The sequence below is a fragment of the Anguilla rostrata genome, chromosome 7, assembly GCF_018555375.3.
Source record: "Anguilla rostrata isolate EN2019 chromosome 7, ASM1855537v3, whole genome shotgun sequence".
In the NCBI taxonomy this organism is placed as follows: Eukaryota; Metazoa; Chordata; class Actinopteri; order Anguilliformes; family Anguillidae; genus Anguilla; species Anguilla rostrata.
This window is the reverse complement of record NC_057939.1, coordinates 48,612,662-48,635,369: the sequence shown is the minus strand read 5'-3', so window position 1 is coordinate 48,635,369 and position 22,708 is coordinate 48,612,662.

Here is a 22,708-nt window from a genome sequence, read left to right as displayed (position 1 = left end):
TACATGTGTTAAGGGTATATGAAAATAATTGTCTCCTTTTTTTGATTTTAATTGCGAGGTGCAAAGCGAAATGGCTGTGCTCTGTGATAGCGTTAAAGAAGTTGAGTGTCAATGAGACGCAGAAGGTGACAGACGCAGAATGAGTCCCCAAGGTGTTCTCCAAGAGCAGAAGATAAAGATTCCCTCGGGAAATTTTTCTCATTAGTTCTCAGACACAGTTCAGTAATTCGATAGTGTCAGGTTACCATTTGTCATGAGACAAAAATATGTCACTTTCTATGGTATGGTTCTTTTATTTGTGCGTGTCACTTCAGAAGGGGGGAAAATTATGAGCGGGGCTTGCATTCAAACAAAGACACGGCGGTGTTTACACAGACAACCGTAATGAATAAAGGCAAACTCCATGCGCAATGCTTATCGACTTGGGCTGTAATAAATCTGTCTTTAAATGATTCTGTATGAGGTGTTTCCTATCATGGTGCAGTGTTTAACTCCACATGGACATTTACAAGCTCCCTTGACACACACACACACACACACACACACACACACAAACATACACACATTCACATTCACATGCACACACGCACATACAAAAACAGATACACGAGAACGCAAACATACACCTAGAATTTCTACATACAAAAAACAATAAAACAGATGAAACATTTTTGTTACCAAAAACCTTTGACAACAGAAATGACGTGAAACAGAAATAGAACGAGGAAAATGATCTCCGGATATCGACGGCAGACGCGCTCGCGCTCACGCCGTCATGCTAAAAAAAATCAAAACGACCGAGAGAATTACGCATCGGGAAGATTACGCCCGGACAAAACGGAAAACGCCTCAATCACGGGGCCACAATGCCGATTCTATCGGACCCGTATTTCACCTGGTGCATTATGGGCCTCTGCAAACAAACAAAGCTGCGTCAGAATGGCGGCGAGGGCCCCAGACATTTTTACTGCGTCGTTACCCGCATTCTTCTCTTCCACAAAAGGAGCCTTCGCTTACGCACGCCAGCTCCCAGACAAAGCCATACAAAGACAAATGCATTCACGGGGATGCGCTTGTTTAAAGGAGTAGATTCATCCTCAGAGAGGACATGACTCAACCGGGATGCAACAAAATGGTGTGCCCCTTCCAAGACCAGAGAAGGGAAAAAAAAGTACGTCTTAACAGTGCAAAGTGAAAGGAAGAAAATTTAAGTCCATCTTTATATTTTCCTGATACTGTAACAATTACATTTCTACTACAGGTAGACAAGAGCAAATCTGCCCTTAGCTACAGTATGCATGATGGTAGAAATTTGCCATATATTTAATTAATATTTAAGTATATTTTAAACACAATGGTTAGATGAAATATATATATTGAAATATATTCATAAATCTGTAATGTAATTTTTAAAAACTAGATAGATGTCATTAATTCGGATTTTCACCCCTTACTATTCTATAAAATAGGTAAATAAATATGTGGTGCATTAAAATTAATGTGAGGATAGAAATCATTTCCTGGAAAAAATAAAATCCCTTTCCAGACAGAATCTCCCCCCTCCTTTCTATTCTATCTGTCACCCTGTACTTATTTCTGCATCATTTACACAAAGGAGACGTGGGACTATTAAAAAGCCAAGACTAGGACAGGGTCTCTAATTGTGCCACAGACTGTGAAGAAACCCGTCCGCAAGGTGATCCTTAGTGGTGACCTTATGCTGAGGAGAGAGACTGGATATGTACAGCCTGATCTGGCCCCTGCTACAGCACCAAGCCTCGCCTATTACAAAGAAATAATATGCTATGGTGTCATATGACTCATTACCTAAAGGTCAAAGGTGAAGGAATATCTGGCCCAAGTGGTCATTTAACTCTTTTTAATATAACAAAGAATGCATATTATATCTCTGCTGCATAAAAGAGGTTACATACACTGGGCAGAAAGAGCTCGGCTTCTTGCTGCATATATAAAAAAGAAAAAAAAGAGTAAAAAAAAGGGAAACCCTGCCTAACTCGACGGAGGATAAGAGCAGGAGTTCAAGAAAACACGCGTGGCAAGAGACTCACAGTTCTCCTTCACGCAACCTTGGAAATATAATGTTCCTTCTGTTTTAATGCGCTCCATGTTGAAAATTTACGGGTGCTTACTGTATAAATACAATAAAAATACACGTGCAAGAGTATGTGCTGCTCCTATACCATGTGACTTCCTAGGAATGTCCAAAGGAAGGCAAAATAGTGATGTGAACTGATCTGTCTCAAATGTAAAGTGTTACCAGTGCAAACAAATAATACTGTAGATCTGGTGCTACATGGTCACACACCACCATGTTATAATAACAATCGTGGACATTTGGACAAATTAATTTCCATTGGCCGACCAGCGGCACTGTCATGGTTTTGGAAAGGTTCGAACCCTGCACGGTCCATGAACATCTCCAGATGTTTTCTGCTGGCTTATTTAGGCCTTTTTGTCCATTTCTGCGCTCGTTAAACTGGATAGTCAACTCTGGTTCAGTAATCCAGAGCACAAAGAGTAATGAGGGCAAGTTGCTCATACAGTGACTATTTGCACAGAACCCCAACAGATATATTTTTTATTTGTACACAGCATTTTTCGTACAAGTCAGCTGCCTTCACATAGTTTTAAAACTGCCTAAATTTAAGAAGCAGACTGGCAACGGCAAGTGTTTTGGAGGAGAACCGTGGATGTCTACGCTACCCCGAATCGGCAGTGGGGTATGAGTGCATCCGCGGTTGAGCTGGATCTGCTCAGCTCCATCTTGGGTGCCAAATAAAATAAAAAAAAGGTTTAACACAATCTCGTCCTCCCTAGCCTACCCCAAAGCCACCTTTGAACCACAGTTTTGCATTTCCATGGTAACAGCTGAACAGTTAAGGCGACCCAAGGCGGGGTGGGTATTACGTAAGAACCGAGAGTGTGGGTTTTATGAACTAGCTGAGGAGTGGAACAGGCCCTGATGCGTTTCCTGCGACACTCAATACTACCCCCCCCCCCCCGACCCCAAGCCCCCGGCATCGGTTCTATAGATTAGGGAGAGCAGCATGGCCCGTGTTTACCATCTCCCGGCCTCAGGCGGCGACCGGATCTTTAAAAGCTAAACATGTTTGGAAGTGCACCCTTACCGGGAATCAATTATGTCATCACACCCTGGTCAGTCCCGGGCGGCGTCGGGCTCGGGCGCCAGCGCGAGGCAGCTCCGGCGTCGTCCATTCACAAAAAAAAAAAAACCGCCGGGGCTTCAGTCGCCAATCCTGGAACGGCGAGAGAGAGGAAACAGCACGGAGTATTAAAAAATGAGTCAGAGCAATGAATATTTAAAAATGAGAGGGATTTTAGATCTTTATCTTTCGGAATGTAAGTTTAGTGTTATTAGAAGAAATGGCTTTTTAGAGCCACAGAAAAAAAAGGAGGAGAGAGATATTGGACTACTGCTTCAGATACCATATCCCTTATATCTTGAAGGGGGTGGGAGGGGGGGGGGCACTTCAAATTAAATAAAATCTCCGTGTGAAAGGGATATGTAGTCCCTGTAACTCCAAGCTGGTTCTGGGAAACTTCCTTCCTGAATCGTGATCTTGCAGAACGACGGCTGTTCGTGGGAAATTAAAATGGCGGGAGGAGATAAGCTCCTCAGCGATGAGGATGAACGTTCTTTACCGTTGGAGCAAATCGTGCGCTGCCAAAGTCATCATATCCATCTCTGAAGTAGGCCCAGGTGCTTCTCTTTCCTCTTTGAAGTCCCTGTTCTATGCTCAAGATTGTTTTTCTGTGGTTTTTTTACATTTTGAGACAGGCTTCTGTCATTTCCGTGAGCCAAGAATGTGTCCCTCTGATAGCACGTAAGTCTGGAAGAGGTGGGAACAATCATCTCTTTACTTTGGCATGGAACGGCACTTTGGAACAACAAGTTTGAGACCGGCCCGCGGCTACCTTTAACTGCTGCATATGCGTGCGTGCACACACACACACACACACACACACACGTGTGTAACACGCGCGCAATTGGCCGCGGGAGCGGGGGCTGTCAGAAATCAGGCCGGAAAGGGAACGCGCGGGAAGCGGGAAGCGGGGGCGGGGTCTGGGCTGGGGCGGGGCGGGGCCCGTCCACACGAGCACCCGCGTACGCTGGGAGGAGAGGTTAATTCAGATCTGTGAGCTCAGATGACAGCCGCCGGGCCCCCCCCCCGCCCCCCCCGGAGCACGGAGCAGAACAAAAATGAGCCCAGGGACTTTCAGCCTCATATCCACTGGACCCTTTGTTCCTTATTTCAAACTTCAAATTTATTGCTTTGGCTTCGGAGAGGCTGGACTGACCTTGAGAGGACCCTGTAGTCATTTATTCAGCTCAAACACTACCTAATTAGCTACAGCGCCGCTATCAGCTTAGCTAAATCTTTGGATACAATAAGCAAAAAAAAAAGGGGGGGGGGGTATAAACTGAACTGCAAAGGACAGTCCCCCTCTATCCGGAACACGCCGGAAGAAATAATTACAGCGCAGGCGTGACCCCTGTCCGCGTTCGGATGCTGTCTCGGCCGCGCGGACGAAACGACAGGAGGAAGCAGAGTTCATCTGCACGGCGGGGTTCAAAGTCTGATCTCCGAGCGGCTCTCAAAAAGAAGGCTCTTTCTCTCTCTCTCTCTCCCTCTCTCTCTCACCCTCTCTCTCTCTCCCTCTCTCCCTCTTTCTCTCTCTCTCTCTCTCTCTCTCACCCTCTCACCCTCTCTCTCTCTCCCTCTCTCTCTCTCTGTTTCTCTCTCTCTCTCTCTCCCTCTCTCCCTCTCTCTCTCACCCTCTCTCTCACCCTCTCTCTCTCTCTCTCTCCCTCTCTCTCTCTCTCCGGTTCGCCTCCGAGCTCCGCGCGGCCGTTTCCGAGAGAGGGAAGTCGGCGATTCGCGCTCACGCCGCCACCAGCGCCCGCCACCGCCGCCGCCACCGCCGCTGGCTCTCCGCGAAACGCGCGCCCGCTGAGGAGCAGACTTATTGTTCCTCCAGACCCCGCCGCGGAGCGCAGGTCGAGCGCCCAGCGTTTAAATCACTTATCGGCCTTCACATCCATCTTAACAAACAACAATGAGGCGCCCGCGTTTCTTTTTCTTTTTTTTTCTCTCGTACTTTTTTTTTTTCTTCTTCAATTTTTTTTATTTTATTTTACGGCCCGCTTCCGACGGAGGGAGGTGGAAAAAATACGGCAATTTCGCCAAATAATTGAGGCTTTTTACGGGCACGTCCGTACAATTCATGCTGCCAAAAAAAAGGACTGCTAATAATTCAATTTCTTGGTTCCTATAATTGATATTACTGCGCCTAAAGGTCACATCTCTCTTTTATACCGGCAGTGTGGGGGCGACTGGATGGGCATGTAATATGGCCAATTTAGTCAAGGAGTAGCTAATAATTGGAATGTTACTGAAAGGGATTGAATGGCGGAGGTGTCTCAGGGGGGCGGGCGGGCGGCGTGTGTTTTTTTCGGCTGCCGCCGACGCGCCCCCTCCCGGTTCGGGGGCCCTCAGACGGCTGCCGTCGATCGGGGGCGCCGGGGCGACAGACGAGCGTCGGGCCGCGCGGGTTAAGCGTGGGGGGGGTGGGGTGGGGGGGGCGATTCAAACGGTGGCTGTAAACTGCAGGGGGGAGGAGGGTTGGTGGTGGTAGTGGTGGGATGGGGGGGGGGGGTGGAGGGTAGAGGGGGGTGGGGGGGTTGGGGAGTGGAGTGGGAGGGAGGACCCAGGCTTTAAAGTAATTGACTAATACAGTAAGGGTATTAAAGTCATTGAGTGCCAAAAGGGAACACACTGCTTCTTGACCTTAAGCCACTTTGGGGTAATCTAGTATTCAATCCACCGTGGAATGACTACCATGGCTGTCAATCCTAGGGGCTCTGCCAGTAAATGCCTCCGCTTACGGGCGCCCGCCAGCCCGGCCGGGGACGGGGACGGGGGACGGGGGACGGAGGAGAGCGGCTCTTTCAGTCCGCGGGGCTGTGAAGTGCTAATATTAGTCCTCAGACACGCGGGTCCAGTGTTTCTCCGCACGGTCCGATCTGTAGAGACTTGTGTCGAAAAATTGCCCCTTTGCCCTGCCGAGATTGGGACTGAACCGCTTCATCCTCTGCTGTGGGATTTTTTTATCACTTTTTTTTTGTTTAAGGAAAAAAAAAAAGATCCAGGATTTTAAATGACAGTGCCGTGGCAATGGCAATCAGGCTAGGCGATTTTATCAGGGGGTAGAGAAGCCCCCTCTGGCCCCTTCCCTGCTCAGGTTAAACCTGGGTTTGACGGGCCGGGCCACGGTGCGGTTCTACGTTCCGCCTGATCCCCATGGCGATCTGAGGCCTGTCCGCGAAGCCCGGAAGGTCTAAACTCAAGGTTCACCTTGTGAGCGATAAAAATGACCTGAAGATCAGGTATGATTCAATGATTACGTGATAATCCAGGCAAGATCTCATAAAATCACTTATTTACATACAAACACGTGCACACAACATACACACACGCACACACACATGCACACGCACACACGCACAAACACACGCAAATGCACACACACACACAGCAGCACAACTATGAGTTTATATGACTGTTATAGATTACCGTCGTAAGAGGCATGCAGTGTTATATATTACCATCGTAAGAAACGTGCAGTGTTTTGTGGTTTTTCCACAATATTTCAGCCTGGCCTTATTGATGTGCTCTGTGAAGCAGAATATTCTTTGCCACGGCAACGACATTCATCACTATTTGCAAAAAAAGAAAAAAAGGTGCGGGTGCGGCGGGCCTGTGATTGTGTATAAACGGCACAGCTCATACTTGAAATTTGAATTTTAGATTTTGATTTGGGCAGTTAGAAGTTTAAGCGGTAACCCAACCACGGCAACACGCGTGGTCAGGATAAACCTATGGGAATATTAATGAAGCAAAACACACACACACACACATGCACACACACACACACACACACACACACACACATATATATATAACTGGACCCGAAACTGTGCCGGTGTGCTGCTTTCCTCCCTACTTCCTCTCGGGCAGTCGCTAATGCCGCGGTGTTTGGGCAGACCCGAGCAGGCGAAAAACACAGCAGCGCCACTTCACAACAGCGCCACCCACACTCATAATATACGGGCCAATATAAAGAGCACTATTAGGGCCCAACCGGGAGAACCATTAAATCATTCTAAATCGCTGTAACATCCCATTAGTGTCAGTGGTGAGACCACATAATAATCTCTATTACGGATTTCACCCTGCTGCCCGTTTGAACTAAATCACTAAGTCTGCTGCCGGGGCCGCATCGCGGTGTGGGGGGGGGGGGGGGGGACTCTTATTTAGAGGAGAGGGGGACAGGAGAATTCTGGGATAATGTGGAGTTTTATTTTTAAAAATGAGCGTAGGGGAGGGGTGAGTAGAGAATGTGTTACCTAGGCCGCAACATCAAATATATTCTGGGCCCATTTGAAATCATTTGCACTGAGAAGACTGCAGTAAGAAACCAACAAAAAACCAACAAAAAAACCAAACAAAAATGTCTCAGAGGGTATATATATTTAAACAGTCTATAGTAAACAGGCGACTCCATATTTGCAAGAGTTTAAAATAAAGAACATGGGGCCCTCAGGTTAAGGAACAAGTTCATTAGGATCCCATATTCTGCATTTTAAACCTTTTCAGACATGTGTTGGCCAGTTTATTCAAGGCTTTTCAAATAAATACCTCCTTAAAGGAGAATGTCTTCCAACCCCTCCCTCCTGTAACTAAGTCCCCTCCCAAAGAATGTCTTTTAAACTGTAATTCACTCTTACAGCCCCTTTGAGCACACTGCTTCAAATCTGCTGCACCATGATACCTGATATTTTGACATTTAAGGCACCCCCTCATATGGGATTTGAGTGTGTCTTCCCTGGTTCAACTAAAAAGGAAAAAAGAAAGAAAACAGAAGTAATCTGAGCAGAAGACGGGGACAATGAGGAGTTTTAAGAAAGGGAGTCTGGGTGTATTGATTGAAACTAAAACTTCTATTTTGTCTTTCATGTGATAAGCCAGCACAGACTGGTTCATCTTACCTGGTTGAAGACAAAGGAAAATAAGCTAAATGAAGCTGAAGACTAGAGAATTACGTTGAAGTGTGGGTGTGGCTGTGGCTGTGATCCACAAGCCCCTCCCCACACTGAGGCCTTCCCCCAGACAGGAGCGGCATCGCGTAGGCATAGCATCCAGCCCTCAGACAGTACTATACCGTGGACTTTGTTACGGAAACCACCCCCCCTATATTAAGCACCACACTTCCAAATAATCTGGGTAAGTGAATCGGTCTTAACATTTCACTATAGTTCCTTATAATAATGCCACAAGCCTCCATTTAAAGGAAAACGATGCAGAGAAGAACACTAGGTTAACATGCATATGTATAAGCGTTACATAACTCTCTGTAAAATGTGTGCGTGCGTGTGTTTAATATGTATGTCATTTTTTTATTTTTTAACATAGTACGTACCTAATGTTTGAAAAACTTTCCGATGAAATATGCATTTCCCCTCTACCCCCACCCCCCTATCTCCCCCTCCTCTTTTCCGCCAATGATAAATAGATCTTCGGAGAGACCCCTCGGTCTGGCCTATGAATTCTTAAAGGAACAAAGCGATGATGAATGGATTAGAGACAGAACTCAAGCAAACACTTCTCCGGCTGATAAAAGAGATTCCGCCATGACAATTGGGGACACAGGTGACCGCGGAACAGTCTAGAGTTTGCCCTACCTCTCCCCCGCCCCCCGCCCCCCCCCCTTCTCCTCCACACCCCCCCCCCCCCCAGAGGAAGCTTGTGATGGAGCGAATTGGCCATTAGGGGGAAGATTAAGTGCCCCGGCTTCCTCTGATGCTTAATTATACATGCCAGCCGCCGAAGCGCGCCTCCTTGACTCGGGCCACTTTGATTGCCTATCGGCTGTCTCTCCTGACAACTCCGACCAGAGAAACAAGTCCCACTGGCCACGGCGCCTCCGTCACGAGTGTGGGGGGGGGGGGGGGGGGGAGACAAAGGCGCCCCGTGTTTAGTTTTCGTTATAGAGGAACTCTCAGCCGAAAGGAGGGGAAGAGTCGGAAAAAAAGAAAAAAAATGTACCTGTCAAATTTTCTAAGTCTCACAAGAGACCCAGGGAATGCGTTTGCCATTTCAGTTCAAAAAAAAAAAAAAAAACTCTTGGCTGACAAATATACGCCTTCTCTTTGGCCCCCTGATGACAAAATGCTGCAGATCTTACGTTTTTATTAAATATAGTGCCTTATACCTTAAATGCTTAACATACTTCTTAGACTTGTGTTAAAGATCTGCTACTATGACTAACTACGAACTGAAACATTTAAAAAAATACCATAACATAACTTAATTTTATTTAACTACTTATTTTACATTCATAGTATACATTCAATCACCCACAGGGGCGATAATTAGCATTTGCTGAAACAGGACAGTTGCATTGAAGATGGCAGCAGCAACGATCAGATTATAAAAGATGGAGACCAAAAGAAGACTAACATAAAATTTGTTAAAAAATTGTTATCGATAATTAATCATTGTTGACACCACAAACATCCAAAACCATTCACACTTGCACACTGCGGCATCAGCATCTTCGGTAGGCCTGAGAATTGTGAAGGATCTCCAGGTAAGGTTAAGTAAAGCAGCCTCTCCTCACGGACGATTTTACAACATGTTCTCCGGACTCGTACAAAGCCCGAACGCTTTCGTATGGCTGAAACGGCTGGTTGACACTCGGTCGACGGATCAATCTGCATACAGCAGCCCTGCCAGGGCGAGGTGCCCTTTTTTAAGACAGCAGAGGACCGAGCTGTGCTTAACACAGGCTTTCCGGCCAGCAAGTCTCCATAGGCAACCGCAGCTGTGAGGAGAACTTTCCGATATGAGACTTCAAAGAGGGCGAAACCTTTTCAACTCGCAAAACAGGAGCAAATTTTATATAGGAATCCCTGAATAAATAAGCACCCCTTTTGCCAAGGGTTGTTTGAAGGCCATTGTAAATAATGCATGGCAATACCCATAGCTCCAGTGTTCTCTTCTTGTTTCGCCACGGCAACGGCACTGTAGTCGAGACCTTGGTTGCCGGAAAGTTGCAGCTGAGTTGTCGAAGCATTCCAAACAGAAAGAAAAATATCAAGAAGATTATCCTTAGACACAACAGTGTTAAACGTGTGATGTTAAAGCGGCCTAAACATAGCTGGAACCATTTAAGATTAATCACTCCACTGATAACTCTACTGGGCAATCTTGATAGATGCGGTATTAAACAAGGCCTTCAGATCAACGGATTTAATCCCTTAAGTGCGAAGATAAAATGGAAACCCAGCTTTAAAACAACCACCGGTACTATTCTGAACTTCTGAATGCTGTTATTGACTAAGAACATAGATATTGATGCTACTCTATTATAGAAATGTTTACACCATATGTGAATCCAGAACGTTCAATGATTCCAAGCTATAGAATATTTCTCACTTCTGCAGTAAATCTACTGTTAGAACATTCCATCTGTAGAGATAAATGCACTCAGAACATCTACTGTATATTAAGATGACTCATAATTATATGAAGTGTTACATTGCATTCTATCTCACATTCTGTTTGACAGATTAATAATCAAACTGGTAAAGACGTGGGTGCACAGTAAAATCGGGCCTTTCCTGTGACAGTGAGTGTTTTTAAGAGAAAAGTAAAGAAAGTTTGAGGAAAGTTGGATGCAGACAGCCACTTAGAGGTAGTTTGGTTGAAAAAAAAAAAAAAATTGGCCAATGAATAAATGTGGAGCACTGTTCTAAATATTGAGGGGTTAAACACAGACTGTCATCCTCGGAACGTAAAATTCATCCTGCATTAACATTTATGCCCAAAAGCCATCCATTATTAAATATAATTTGAGTGTGATGAGCAGAGAGTGACATTAATGGCAGGAACCAGATTGATATACTTAGACTGAGAACATCACATTCACCTACAAATGTGTGTGCATGCACGCACACACACACACACACCACACACACGCACACACAGCATATGCAGAAATCTAGACACAATTTTACAGCATATGCATGTTCATACATATAATGACCATAACTCAGTATAATTTCACTATAATTAGTTATGCATTTTCAAGCCGGATACATTCAATGCATAACATTCACGAATCGGAAAAATGACAGTTTTGTAAAAACAGATCTTAAAATGATCTAAACACGTGGGATTGTTACCACCTAAACTGAGTGGTAGCAAAACAATAAAAGCAAGTGAGTGGGTTTCGATTTATCATTTAATATCTTGGGGCTAGGCAGGGACACTCAAATGTAGTGCTTCCGGTCAGTAATATTGCAGGTCTTCCACCCCTAAACAGGGACTGATTTAGACCTGGGATCCCAGGTGAGCAGAATCTCTGGGCCAGTCGTTGAGATCTTAAATCAATCGGATAAAAAAGGAAACCAGCCAAAATTGTGGCAGAACTGAACACGTAAGTGTGAGGTACATGTACAACTTCGGGAACAATATAGCACTTCACACATGAAGCACGTGTCGTTATAATGGGTTCAAGACCGCATTTGACTTTGGAAAAAAAAGAGGAACGAACAAAAGCACAGGAATGGTAAACGCTGACATACCGTGGCCTCCTCTGACAGACATGGCATGTGAATGGAACTAACTGCCAGAGAATCAAAGCAGGCAGTGCATACTTCTCCGCTGTACTTTCCCGGAAGCGTGCGCTATCCATCAAATCTCAAACAGGCATGTTTACGTGCCTCTAAACAAACGGATTCTGTTTTTTTTTTTTTTTTACAGCGCAGCTTTGCGCTTAGAGTTAACGCGGGGCGTCGCAGAACCAACGGAAAACCCGAGAAAGGGAAGGGAGGGAACCCCTTAGGAACCGAAAAGCTCATCCTCTGTCCGGCGCTGATTGCGGTCAATTATGAATCCTGCTGCCGTCGTCGTGGGAGAAGGAAAGAAGACATCCTCAATTCCCAGTCAGATGTGATTACCGGACCCGGCCTCTCGCCGTGCCCCAAGCTCTCAATGGCGGTCCGAGCGCTGACTGATGACCTTCGCGGAGGACAGACTTTCCGTCGGATCACAGGCACCCCAACGCTTCTACCTATTTGTGACACCGAGCTCCCGGGCGCGAGCTAGCTAGCTATTGACAAATCAGAACACGGGTTTTAAAATGGCTGGCCTGTCCTCTATCACTCACCATCAAGCAGACGTCAGTCGAGCGTGTGGCGGGACAAGAGCGCGCCAGAAAAATGAGGCCTCGTCTGCCCGCTAATTTGACACGGCCTGCTTGTCTTGCCCGTAATTGCTCTGTCACTGTCAGTTGGCGGGTTAGTTCAGGGGGGGTGGGGGTGGGGGTGGGGGGGGGCGGAGGGGTGCTCCTGGAGGTCTCACTGTAAATTTTGGACACAATTACCGCCCATTTAGCAGACGGCAACGTTCCCGGGACCGAACCCGGGCACGCCTCATTAAACCCGGATGCAGACCATTAATGGACATTGTTAGCATTTCGCTAAAACTTTTTTTTTTTTTTTTTTGGTCGGCTCTAATAAATATCAAGTGGTCCATGAAGGAGCGCTGCCGTTCCTTTTGTGATATGATATTTATTATTCCCGACAGGAACAAAAAGCACCCGGTGGGGAGGGGAGTGGGCCAGATGGGGGAATGTGTTTAGCCTGAGGACCCCCAATGGTCACCTTTAGATAGGGGAAGAAAGACCTGAAAGACCGTATGTCCCAGACAGGTACACAAAACACAAAACAAGCATCCCACAAAAACACCACATCACACTACCAAAAGATGATGATAATAATAATAATAATAATAATAATAATAATACTTTACTACTACTACAACTACTACTACTACTACTGCTACTACTGCTGCTCCTACTACTACTGCTATTATGACTACTACCACTACCACTACTGCTACTGCTGCTACTGCTACTACTACAATTGTTATTGCTACTACTGCTACTATGAGCCACATGCCGACAGCATTCTCAGTTTCACAGAACAGATAAATTAAAACTGAAATACTTTTTTTACAGTTCACAACTTTTTTTTTAAATATGCAAACTTTTTTTCGTTTGTGTGAGATTGGGTCCTACCAGGTCGCTCCTGGAAGTTAATTAATTTTGTTAATTATTTGTCCATATCATTACCTCGAGACAGTGCGACTGTCACAGAGAAAAACATTGGCGGTAACACTATCACGTGCAAAACAAATACAGAGCACCCTGTGGCCCTGATTAAAGGAGCCAGACCACAAAGCTATTTTTCTCTTTTTTTTCCCCCCCTCCAGATGAAATTGTTTCCGCTTGTTTTTGACAGCTACAGCACAAACGCGCTGGCTACGATTTTCAGATCTGCTGGTTGTAATAATTTAAGCCTGCCGACAACTTGAATAAATTAATACTTCCTGCGAGAGCAGTGTGCGACCGCACGTTCTGACGCTCTTTGTTCCTCCTGATTAATTTTTGTTTCTTGTACTACTGTGGGTGATAATATAAAGGCACAAATGATGTGAAAGCTGTTCCTTTCTCTTATGGTACACATTCCTTATCTCATGAATATAAATTAAAAGTTTGAAGCCTTTTATTATTTTAGGTTCCATTAAATTAATTATGAAGGGGTATGAAAGGTGCACGGTTAATGACCGGTGCTTTTTCTATTCTCACACATACCCGCACACACACACACACACACACACACGTGCACACGCACACACACATACACACCTACACAAAAAAAGGAATTTGTTATTTAAGAATCAGATGCATTCAATATTTCATAATTCATATCCCCCTGGGATGTCACAAACACTTGGCTTCCCGGGTTGTCCAATGAATTCTTGTATACATATACATAATTCCCTAAGCATTTACGCTGCAGTACAGTATACATCACAGCATGTGATCATTCGGCAGGGAATCTGTGTCAGGCGGCTACTACAGTATTTATCAGCATTGTTTCTTCATGAGGTTTCAACCCGTACATGCAACATGTCACAGTGCTGCTGGATCACCCAAAGGGCTCCCTGTGCACACGCCCGTCATCCTGCCCAGCCTCAGTGGCCTTCCTGTGTGTACATCTCCTTAATTTCACTGCTGCTAATGCGCCAAATGCCACAAGACAACCACACGGCCCAATTCTCTGATATCCCTGTAATTGTACACACAGGTGGCGGAAACTTCTGGATATTAGCACGTATATATCTGTGCCGTGTATCATACGGAAAAGAGCAGTATCATTTGATCAAGCAGGACAGAGCTTAATGAGGACACACGAGCACGCACGAGCACACGTGCACGCAAACGTGCGCACACACGCACACGGTTTACCATATTCCCCCTAACACTCTCTTCCCTGATACAAGATTCACATCAAGGCTCAGCAGGGTGATTAATACATTATTCTAACCCTGTGTTCCAGTGAAAGGAGGTGTGATGGTTCAGGTTTCCCAGGATATTTGCACGTGAAGCCTTTATTCCTGTTTTGGCTGCAATAAGAATCTGTAGATTGTGTTCAACATAACTTTACCACCTATCTACGTCAACATGAGATGATGATCAAACTAATAAGCTGGGACTGTCTTCGTCTGGTAAGTTTGGCCTTCAGATGAGACAATATGTGTGCAAAGGCTATGAACATAAATTAATCTACATTTATATCCTCACAGGTCCAGCAGTACCACTGGCAATATGTTTTATGAATGCTCCTTCATAATAACACCTTCATACGCATGACATAGCACATCCATAAGCACTACATAGACATTCATAAGTGCTTATAACACAAACAGGCAGAGTGTCGCTTGTCATGTCATGTTAATGTCATGTTAATGTCAGTGGTGGTGTACAACACCATACGTGTGATTATTGACAGTAACATTCATGAATGTTTATGTAGCTCTTTTGAAGGTGTTATGGAGTGCTCATGAAGTAGTTGTATAACTCTTATGAAGTGTTTCTCACCTTCTGTAAGAGATTTGAGGTTGATGTTGTGGAGCTGAATCAGGCTGTATACACATACTACTCTTGCCTACATATCTAGTTGGATGACAACACCATGTCATAATGATTATGCTGTCAGCGTTCATAACCTGCTTACGCAGAAACGTGATTGAAATGCGTTGTAGACTTTAATTTGATTTAAGTATTTATTCATCCACTGAACATTGCACCTGCCCGACAACCAACGAACCCACGGAGCACAGGACTCCCCGTATTTTTGTTTTTGTGGCAGCACAACCTCTGTATTGTATAATTAGGGGAAAAGTGGCGCGCGTGTTTTGCCAGTCGAGGTAATCCTATAATTTGGCTCTCTTCCTGGAGAGAGTTGTGTGTCAAGTAGGGTGCATGTGGTAAATGCAATGAAATTACAAGCACTGTGAAGCAGAGGCTGGCTAATGCACCTCCACTGTATTCTCGAGTGTGTTAAAATAACCGATGATAAATATGGGCTCGGAGAGCTACTATGACTGGCCTCTCGTTAGCCCCTAAAGCCGCGCTTCGATCGGAAAAGCCGGCCCTGGTTGCAAAACAAGGCCAATGTTGTGTAGTTTATACCAGCTGACGAGCTCTTTCCTGGCCTTCTGGTTGTTTATTTAAACTTGAGACTGTAGTAGGTTGGCAACAAAGGTAGCACAGAGAATGCGTTGTGTTTTTGTGGGAGCGTGTGAGCTTGCTACAGTACCTGTGTCTTGCTGTGCATATGCGATAGAAGCCAGGGTGTGTGTATGTGTGCATCTACATTGACTGCTGATTCGTTCTGAAATAAAATAAAAAAATTCAGAATTAATTTTAAAAAGTAACAAATGACAATTTTTAAAACATGATCAGATCCATCTACTCATGATCATTACAAGAAATTACTGAAATAGTTATCTGAATGCTGATGATTCATTAAAACTAATATTTATAACATTTGTATTTTAATTTTTGCCTTTTAGAATGAATATTTTGATTTATAGGGAAATTCATGATTAAAACTTGGGATTGAACTTGCCAAATAAGAAAATCCACTTACGTACCTTTCATCATGAGACTAAAGTAATGTAATGCACATTGATTGAAATAGCAATGGCAATGCTATAATGCATTAGTCGCTGTAACACTAAAAGTAACACTGGTAATGCAAAAATGCATTAGTCACTGTAATACTGAAATTCACCACTGTTGGGAATCATAATGTACTTGGCAAACACATATATGCAAAGGCACAGGTTGTACATCTTATCACCTGTAATGCAGCATTATAAAGGAATACAATATAGAGGCATGTTACGTGCTCCTAAGACCAGCCATTCACTGTATCCCCTGTAGGGGACATGAGTCTCAGGTCTTAATCTCAAGAGACACATATTATACTATTCTAAAAACCTTTACCACAAGGGGTGTTCAATAAAAATAAAATAAATTCTGTTTTTAAAACATTTTTTCACTCCAACAAGTGTCATCCAGGACACTTGTATTATGTCAAAAAATTTAAATATTTTTCAATACTGTTTTTATTCTAGGTCTCAGGAGGATATGTTGCTCTTAAATTATATTTAATATAATAAAACAAGAGTTTTCACTCCCAAAGTTTTTCTCCCACTGGCTTTGAATTTGATCTAATTCTAATCTTTTTAACTGAAACGTTAATACGTTCTTACATTCTATAACATGGTGCTATTTTTAACTTTCAATAACACTTTAAATACTTTTAATTTATTTGTCGTTTTTTTCTCAAAGATTTAGTAGAGTGATCCACAGTACTCATGATTGTTGAATTTAACAAAAATGGCCTAGCAATTAGAACGATAAGAATTGAGCCAACATTTATAGTTTAATCCATTTTGTATATTGGCAGACTGATTAAAAGCCATTCATACTGTAGCATCAGCCTTGAAGAAAAAACAAGAACAGGGTTTTGAACATTTAAACATTTAACTCTTTAAAGTTTTAACTTACAAACTCATTCCTTTCTGTATACGCCCGCACGCACGTATGCACGCACACACAGACACACGCAGACGTGCACACATGCACGCACCCACATGCACTCCAACATCTATCTTTTAATTTCAGATTTGTAACAACATTCCACGACGAACCTGTTTTTTTTAACATCTAGTTGGTTTACATTGTGTAGTATTACAGCAGGATTTCTGTTAAGTTTTCCTTGCATTCACAAATTAATGTGGGTAAAACTAAAACTGTTCACTTGGTTTAAACAGAGATGTCTGTTAACGCACTGGTCACAAACTATACAAAAAATGCAAATAGGTACACCAGTGCATTCACCTTTGTCAAGAATTCGTCCACAATAAAACTACCAGACAAAGGTTTCTTGAGCTCACTACAACCATGTGAGAAGAGAGAACAGCGGGAAGAGGAGGAGAGGAGGAAAGGGGAGGAGAAAACTCAGAAAGGAGGGAATTCGTAGCGGGAAAGAAACAATAGCGAAATCGAAACATGAAAACCGTCAGATGAAGACGCCAGACAACAGTTCCGCTCAATGTATTATGGATGAAATAAAATTTCAGCTAAAAAGAGAAATGCCACACACAAAAAAAGATAGGATGCTGCCAGTGATGGGATGTTCATCAACAGAGCTCTAGTCAACAGCTCTTTTTTTTGTCATTGAACATTTAACGGCTGTGCGGTCCGTTGGAACCTCAGAACCGGGCGGTGATCTGAAATGGAGCCTGGGCTCCTGACAGAACCAGCCGAGCCGAGAGGAAGCCTCTCTGCTGCTCGCTTACGTTTGGTCTTGTGAGGACAGGAACGCTGTCTAACCGAGGAGAACCGCAAACCAAAGACTCTTTGTTCCGCCCCAACCCCCCCCCCCCCAAAAAAAACCCTTCCTAGGGATTACTTGAGATTTCTGGAACCCAATCAGACTTCTGTTATTTGGACTTCAAGGATGGCGTCCAATGAGAGATGCATATCTCAAGTTGATATCTTGCTGCAGGAAAACGCTGCTTTGGTTACACGTTCACTTTTGACATAAATAATGAATTTGAGCTGATGCGTGTGACTTTGACACAAATGGAACGTTCAGTGATTGATGACAAACAATTCAAAATTCCAAACTCACATGTACACTATATGACTGCTTAAGATGGTGTTTGAAAAGGATAGTGATAGTCAGAAAAAGTTTTGTGTTATATTTAGAAATATACACATATTTTGATGGACAGAAACATTTTGATAAGCCTATTTCCTTCAACGGAGATGCTACCATTTGGTGAAATAAATGAGCAAATCTGAAGTGGCAGAACATGCACGTGCCGAGTGTCTTAGATCATCTGCTAAACTTCAGCTGGTACAACGTCCCCCATTTATTTTAATTGATCAGCTCCTCCCACCGAACCTCATGCTCATATTCAGACTGTGACACACCATCTGACCGAAATTCCCAGACCCCTCGTCATCATCAGTTACTGAAAGTCCTAAAAATATTGCATGAAAATAAAAAGAGAATAACATTTGCAGGAATTTGTTCAGTGAAATGTTCCATCTCAGTTTGACTGTATCTGAAGTAGGAGTTTAAACACAATCACTGGAAGAAAATGCAGTGTTTGGAAATTAACACCTATCTGGCAATGAAGGCACTGGGTATTTAGTCAGTCTCTACAATTATGTACATATTCCTGTACTGAAGAATCTCAAAACATTTCTCTACTTTTCTCTCTAAACCTTTGATGGCATTACACACATAACAAGGTGAAAGTAAAACATGGGAAGCATTTCCTAGATTCTTCTTTTTTTCTTCGGAATGCTTGTAATGAAAGACACAAAGATGATGCCAACCATACAAAGTAACAGGCAAGAGACAGAGTATCTGTAGGTAATTTACAAATTCCAAAGAAAACATTATAACCAATGTGATAACCAATCATATTCAAGACAGCGAAACGGCTGTGACCTCACTATCAGGTGACTGTCTCACACGCTGCTTCGCTCACGTCAGCTGATTTTAGAAACCAGGATGTCTGGGAAAAATGGGAAATTGTAAATGGATCCAATCTGCTGTGCTGCAGTATCCTCCGCAGATTTAAAGTGATTATTAATTATGGTTTTTGGCTGTTGGTAATATTTCTCATTAGGTTACGTTAACCATCAAATTTGTGTTTTAACTGACCAGGCACTAAACAAAACAGAAACTGGACTGCACAAATATTTGATGAATAAATAAAAACACCTCCATTACTGCTTGTTGTCACGAAATTAGACAAACATGTTTTCTAATATAAATAAATAAATAAATAAATCCTACATTAGCAAAAGCTGATTCGTTTCTGGATGTATCATCTTTCCTCTTTTTATTTTTTAAAGACTGTGCTTCACTGGGAGGAAATATCTCTCATTGCATATTAATCCCCTTTGGTGCTACACTGGGAGACAGAAACTCATATCATAGCTCCCCCCCCCCCGAAATTAGCACATCGAATGGCTCAGAGGTGGATTCTAATAGCTGGAAGACAGAGAATGCATGTATAAAAATCCAGATTACTCACTGACTTAATGCCTGACCTTGGGCCAAATCACTGCCTTATTGTTCCCCATCATCGATAAAACCAAGAATGCGTGGGGGCAGAAGCGTGCCGGGATCTTCGCTGAGCAAATGCATGTTTACATCTACATCGTTTCGTGCCTGTTTAAACTCACGCCAGCGTTTTAATGCCGCATGCTGTTCCGTGCATTAATTGAATTGAACTCGAATTTGACTCGAAAATAAAGGCCACCGTTCTTCCCTTAAGAGTCAAGTAATCTAATTAATTTATGCATGAACATAACATCTTTTTTCCCTTTCTGTCAAACCAGCACATCCTGTATGCGTTCACGTAGCTGTAAGCTCATAATCGTATTTTACATGCTGCGTCTGTAATATTACAGTAGAGCAGGGACCCTGCTATGGATATCTGCCAGTTCAGTAAAGCTCGGGATCAGTCTAACCACAAAAACACTTTAACCTTGATAAACAAACTTAATCAAGTGTGATTTGTGATAGTAGATGTTTCGTTACTCCCCATGGCTGTTGTAAAGTGAGATATTTCGCCATTTATTATAAGTAATACTGAACTTAATCTTAATTGATACCATCTTTGTCATAAAAATTTATGAAATTATATAACCACAACAACAACAAGAGCAGCAATAATAATAATAATAATAATAATAATAATAATAATAATAATAATAATAATAATAACCACTTTTAATTAGGTATTTATTTGTCCAACTCTTTACAAGAAATGAACCCAAAAAGTTTTTATTAACAAAGCTGCTGGACCAACAATAAATATACACAATATTCAGCTTTGAAATAAAACCCTAAGTACATAGTGTTGAGATATTATATTAAAATTGCTTTTATATCCACCAGGATACAGAGAACAATAATAATCTACATCATTACCTGAAAATAGAATTCACATAGTGACCAACAATGATTCATAAGGCCATTATTAGCTTATTACCAAACTAATACATTGAGATTAGCAATGATTAATCGCACTATGGCCTTAGTCACCATTATTACAGTGGAATGAAAGAGCTGTACTAAAATATATTGAAATGTATTATGAGATTGAGCAGATTTTGGATGGTATGAATAAAACTTTTCTGTTTAAGAAGTAAATGTGTAAGGCCAGCTGTGGAATTTGTCTATTTTCCCTATTGTATATTTTCTCTATTTAATCTTGTAACTATAATCTTGTTCATTTTTCATTATTTTCTCTGGACTTTTTGTGATCTTGTAGACACATCACACACAAACCAATGATTATTTGAATGAGACTGTTAAATCTTATCTTTGCTTTTTAGCTCAGATGAACTAATAAAAAAACTTGTTATTTATTATAAATATTAAACACATTCTTTTGTCTCCCCGGTTTCAACAATACAAAATCATTTTGGTCGTGCCACAGCTATGTGAAAATATAAGCGCACAGTTAGAAGAAATATGGAGATCCAAGCTGCAAATCACATCCTAATTGTGCTTTAGTTTGTCAAACAAAAACAAACAAAACAAACAAAAAATATACAGTAGCATAGTAAAAACTCATGGGAAAACACTGTTAAAAAAAACAAAACTTTACATTGTCACGTGTTCCTCCATTAAGTGTATGGTATATGATTCATGAGAGCACGCAGTTCCACAAATATACATTGCACATTACTGTGCTTAAAATGTCCCCAAAACCATAAGTGCCTATAAAACGTGGCTGGGTACAGTAATTCCATGTTATTATCCACATAGGCAGTACAATAGGTGCTTGAGTCCAATATAACACGTGTAGTTTTATGATATGGAAAGCAATCAAACCTTATTTGCTAAAAAATTCAGATCAATTGAATTTTAATGAGAAGCATGTGGGGGAGTGAAACATCCACAAGGAATTCTGGGAATGCTCAAAATGAGTCCCATATTTGCCAGGAGACCGTCGGGTACATAAACTTTTTTTTATTTTTTTTATTTTTTTATTTCTCGATTCGCAGGGTCCGTTCGGGGCCAGAGATTGCTCTGCTGTTCTGAGTTGAGCAATTTGAATAAATTATGCTGAAAATCACTTGGTGGTTCATTTTGTGTGAAATTATATTTTCGCTGGAAAGGTTAATTTTGAAGGGAGCCCGAATGGCTGGAAATTGTGCAGCCGGGGAGCCGGGGTGTTGAGAAGGCAGCAGTTATTAAAAGCGATTGCATTTCCTCCCGGGTCTCTCCTGAGAGCGGAATCAGTGGAGATGTTAAACCTTGCTTGACACCCCTGTTGAATAATTGTGGGTGTGGGAGCTAATCAGGAGAAGATGTCTCCTCAATTTAAATCTTGTCAGTTAGTCAAGATTAGGGCCTCCCGAATCCAGCACCATTAGCTTTGTTGCATGTCAATGCGCTAGTAAAGACGTTCAAAAAGTCCGGTTGCAAGGGTAAGAGAGAGAGAAAAAAGAAGAACGAGAGATAGAGAGAGAGAGAGAGAGAGAGAGAGAGGACTTGGAGGATGCAGGAGAATTGTTTTAGGTAAAGCCAGTCTGACTTTCTAGAGAAAAGAGAAAGGAGGAAAATACAACTGTGTGTGTGAGTGTGTGTGTGTGCATGTGTGTGCATGTGTGTGCAAGTGTCTTCGTCTACAACATACAATATGCAATACAGCAACTTAAGGCATATCGGAATACTTGATATTCATACACACACAAGCACACATGGACACACACACACACACATGCATTCACACACACACACACACACACACACGCACAAACACATGCACACATGCACGCACGCAAAATTATACAAATAACCAGGAAATTACATTATACCATTTTAGACATGCTCAGTAGTACACGTTTAAAAAAAAGAAGTGTGTTTTTCTCCTCTTCTGAAATTAAATTACGGGATATATCTAAGCTGCAGGAAATCGCAGGGTCTGTAAGTTGACAGCATAAATGGCTAATAACATATGACAGCATGATCTCATTAAAAAAAAAAAAAAAAAAAAAAAAGAAAGTGAAAAAAGGGGAAATTTTTTGGCCCGGTTTTATCGGGACCGATTCCAAAATGTGTCGCGAATTTTACGGCCCCTGTCCCGCTGGCAGCGGGCCACCCCTCTGCCTCCCCCGGCGGTAAATATTTGTAACAGAT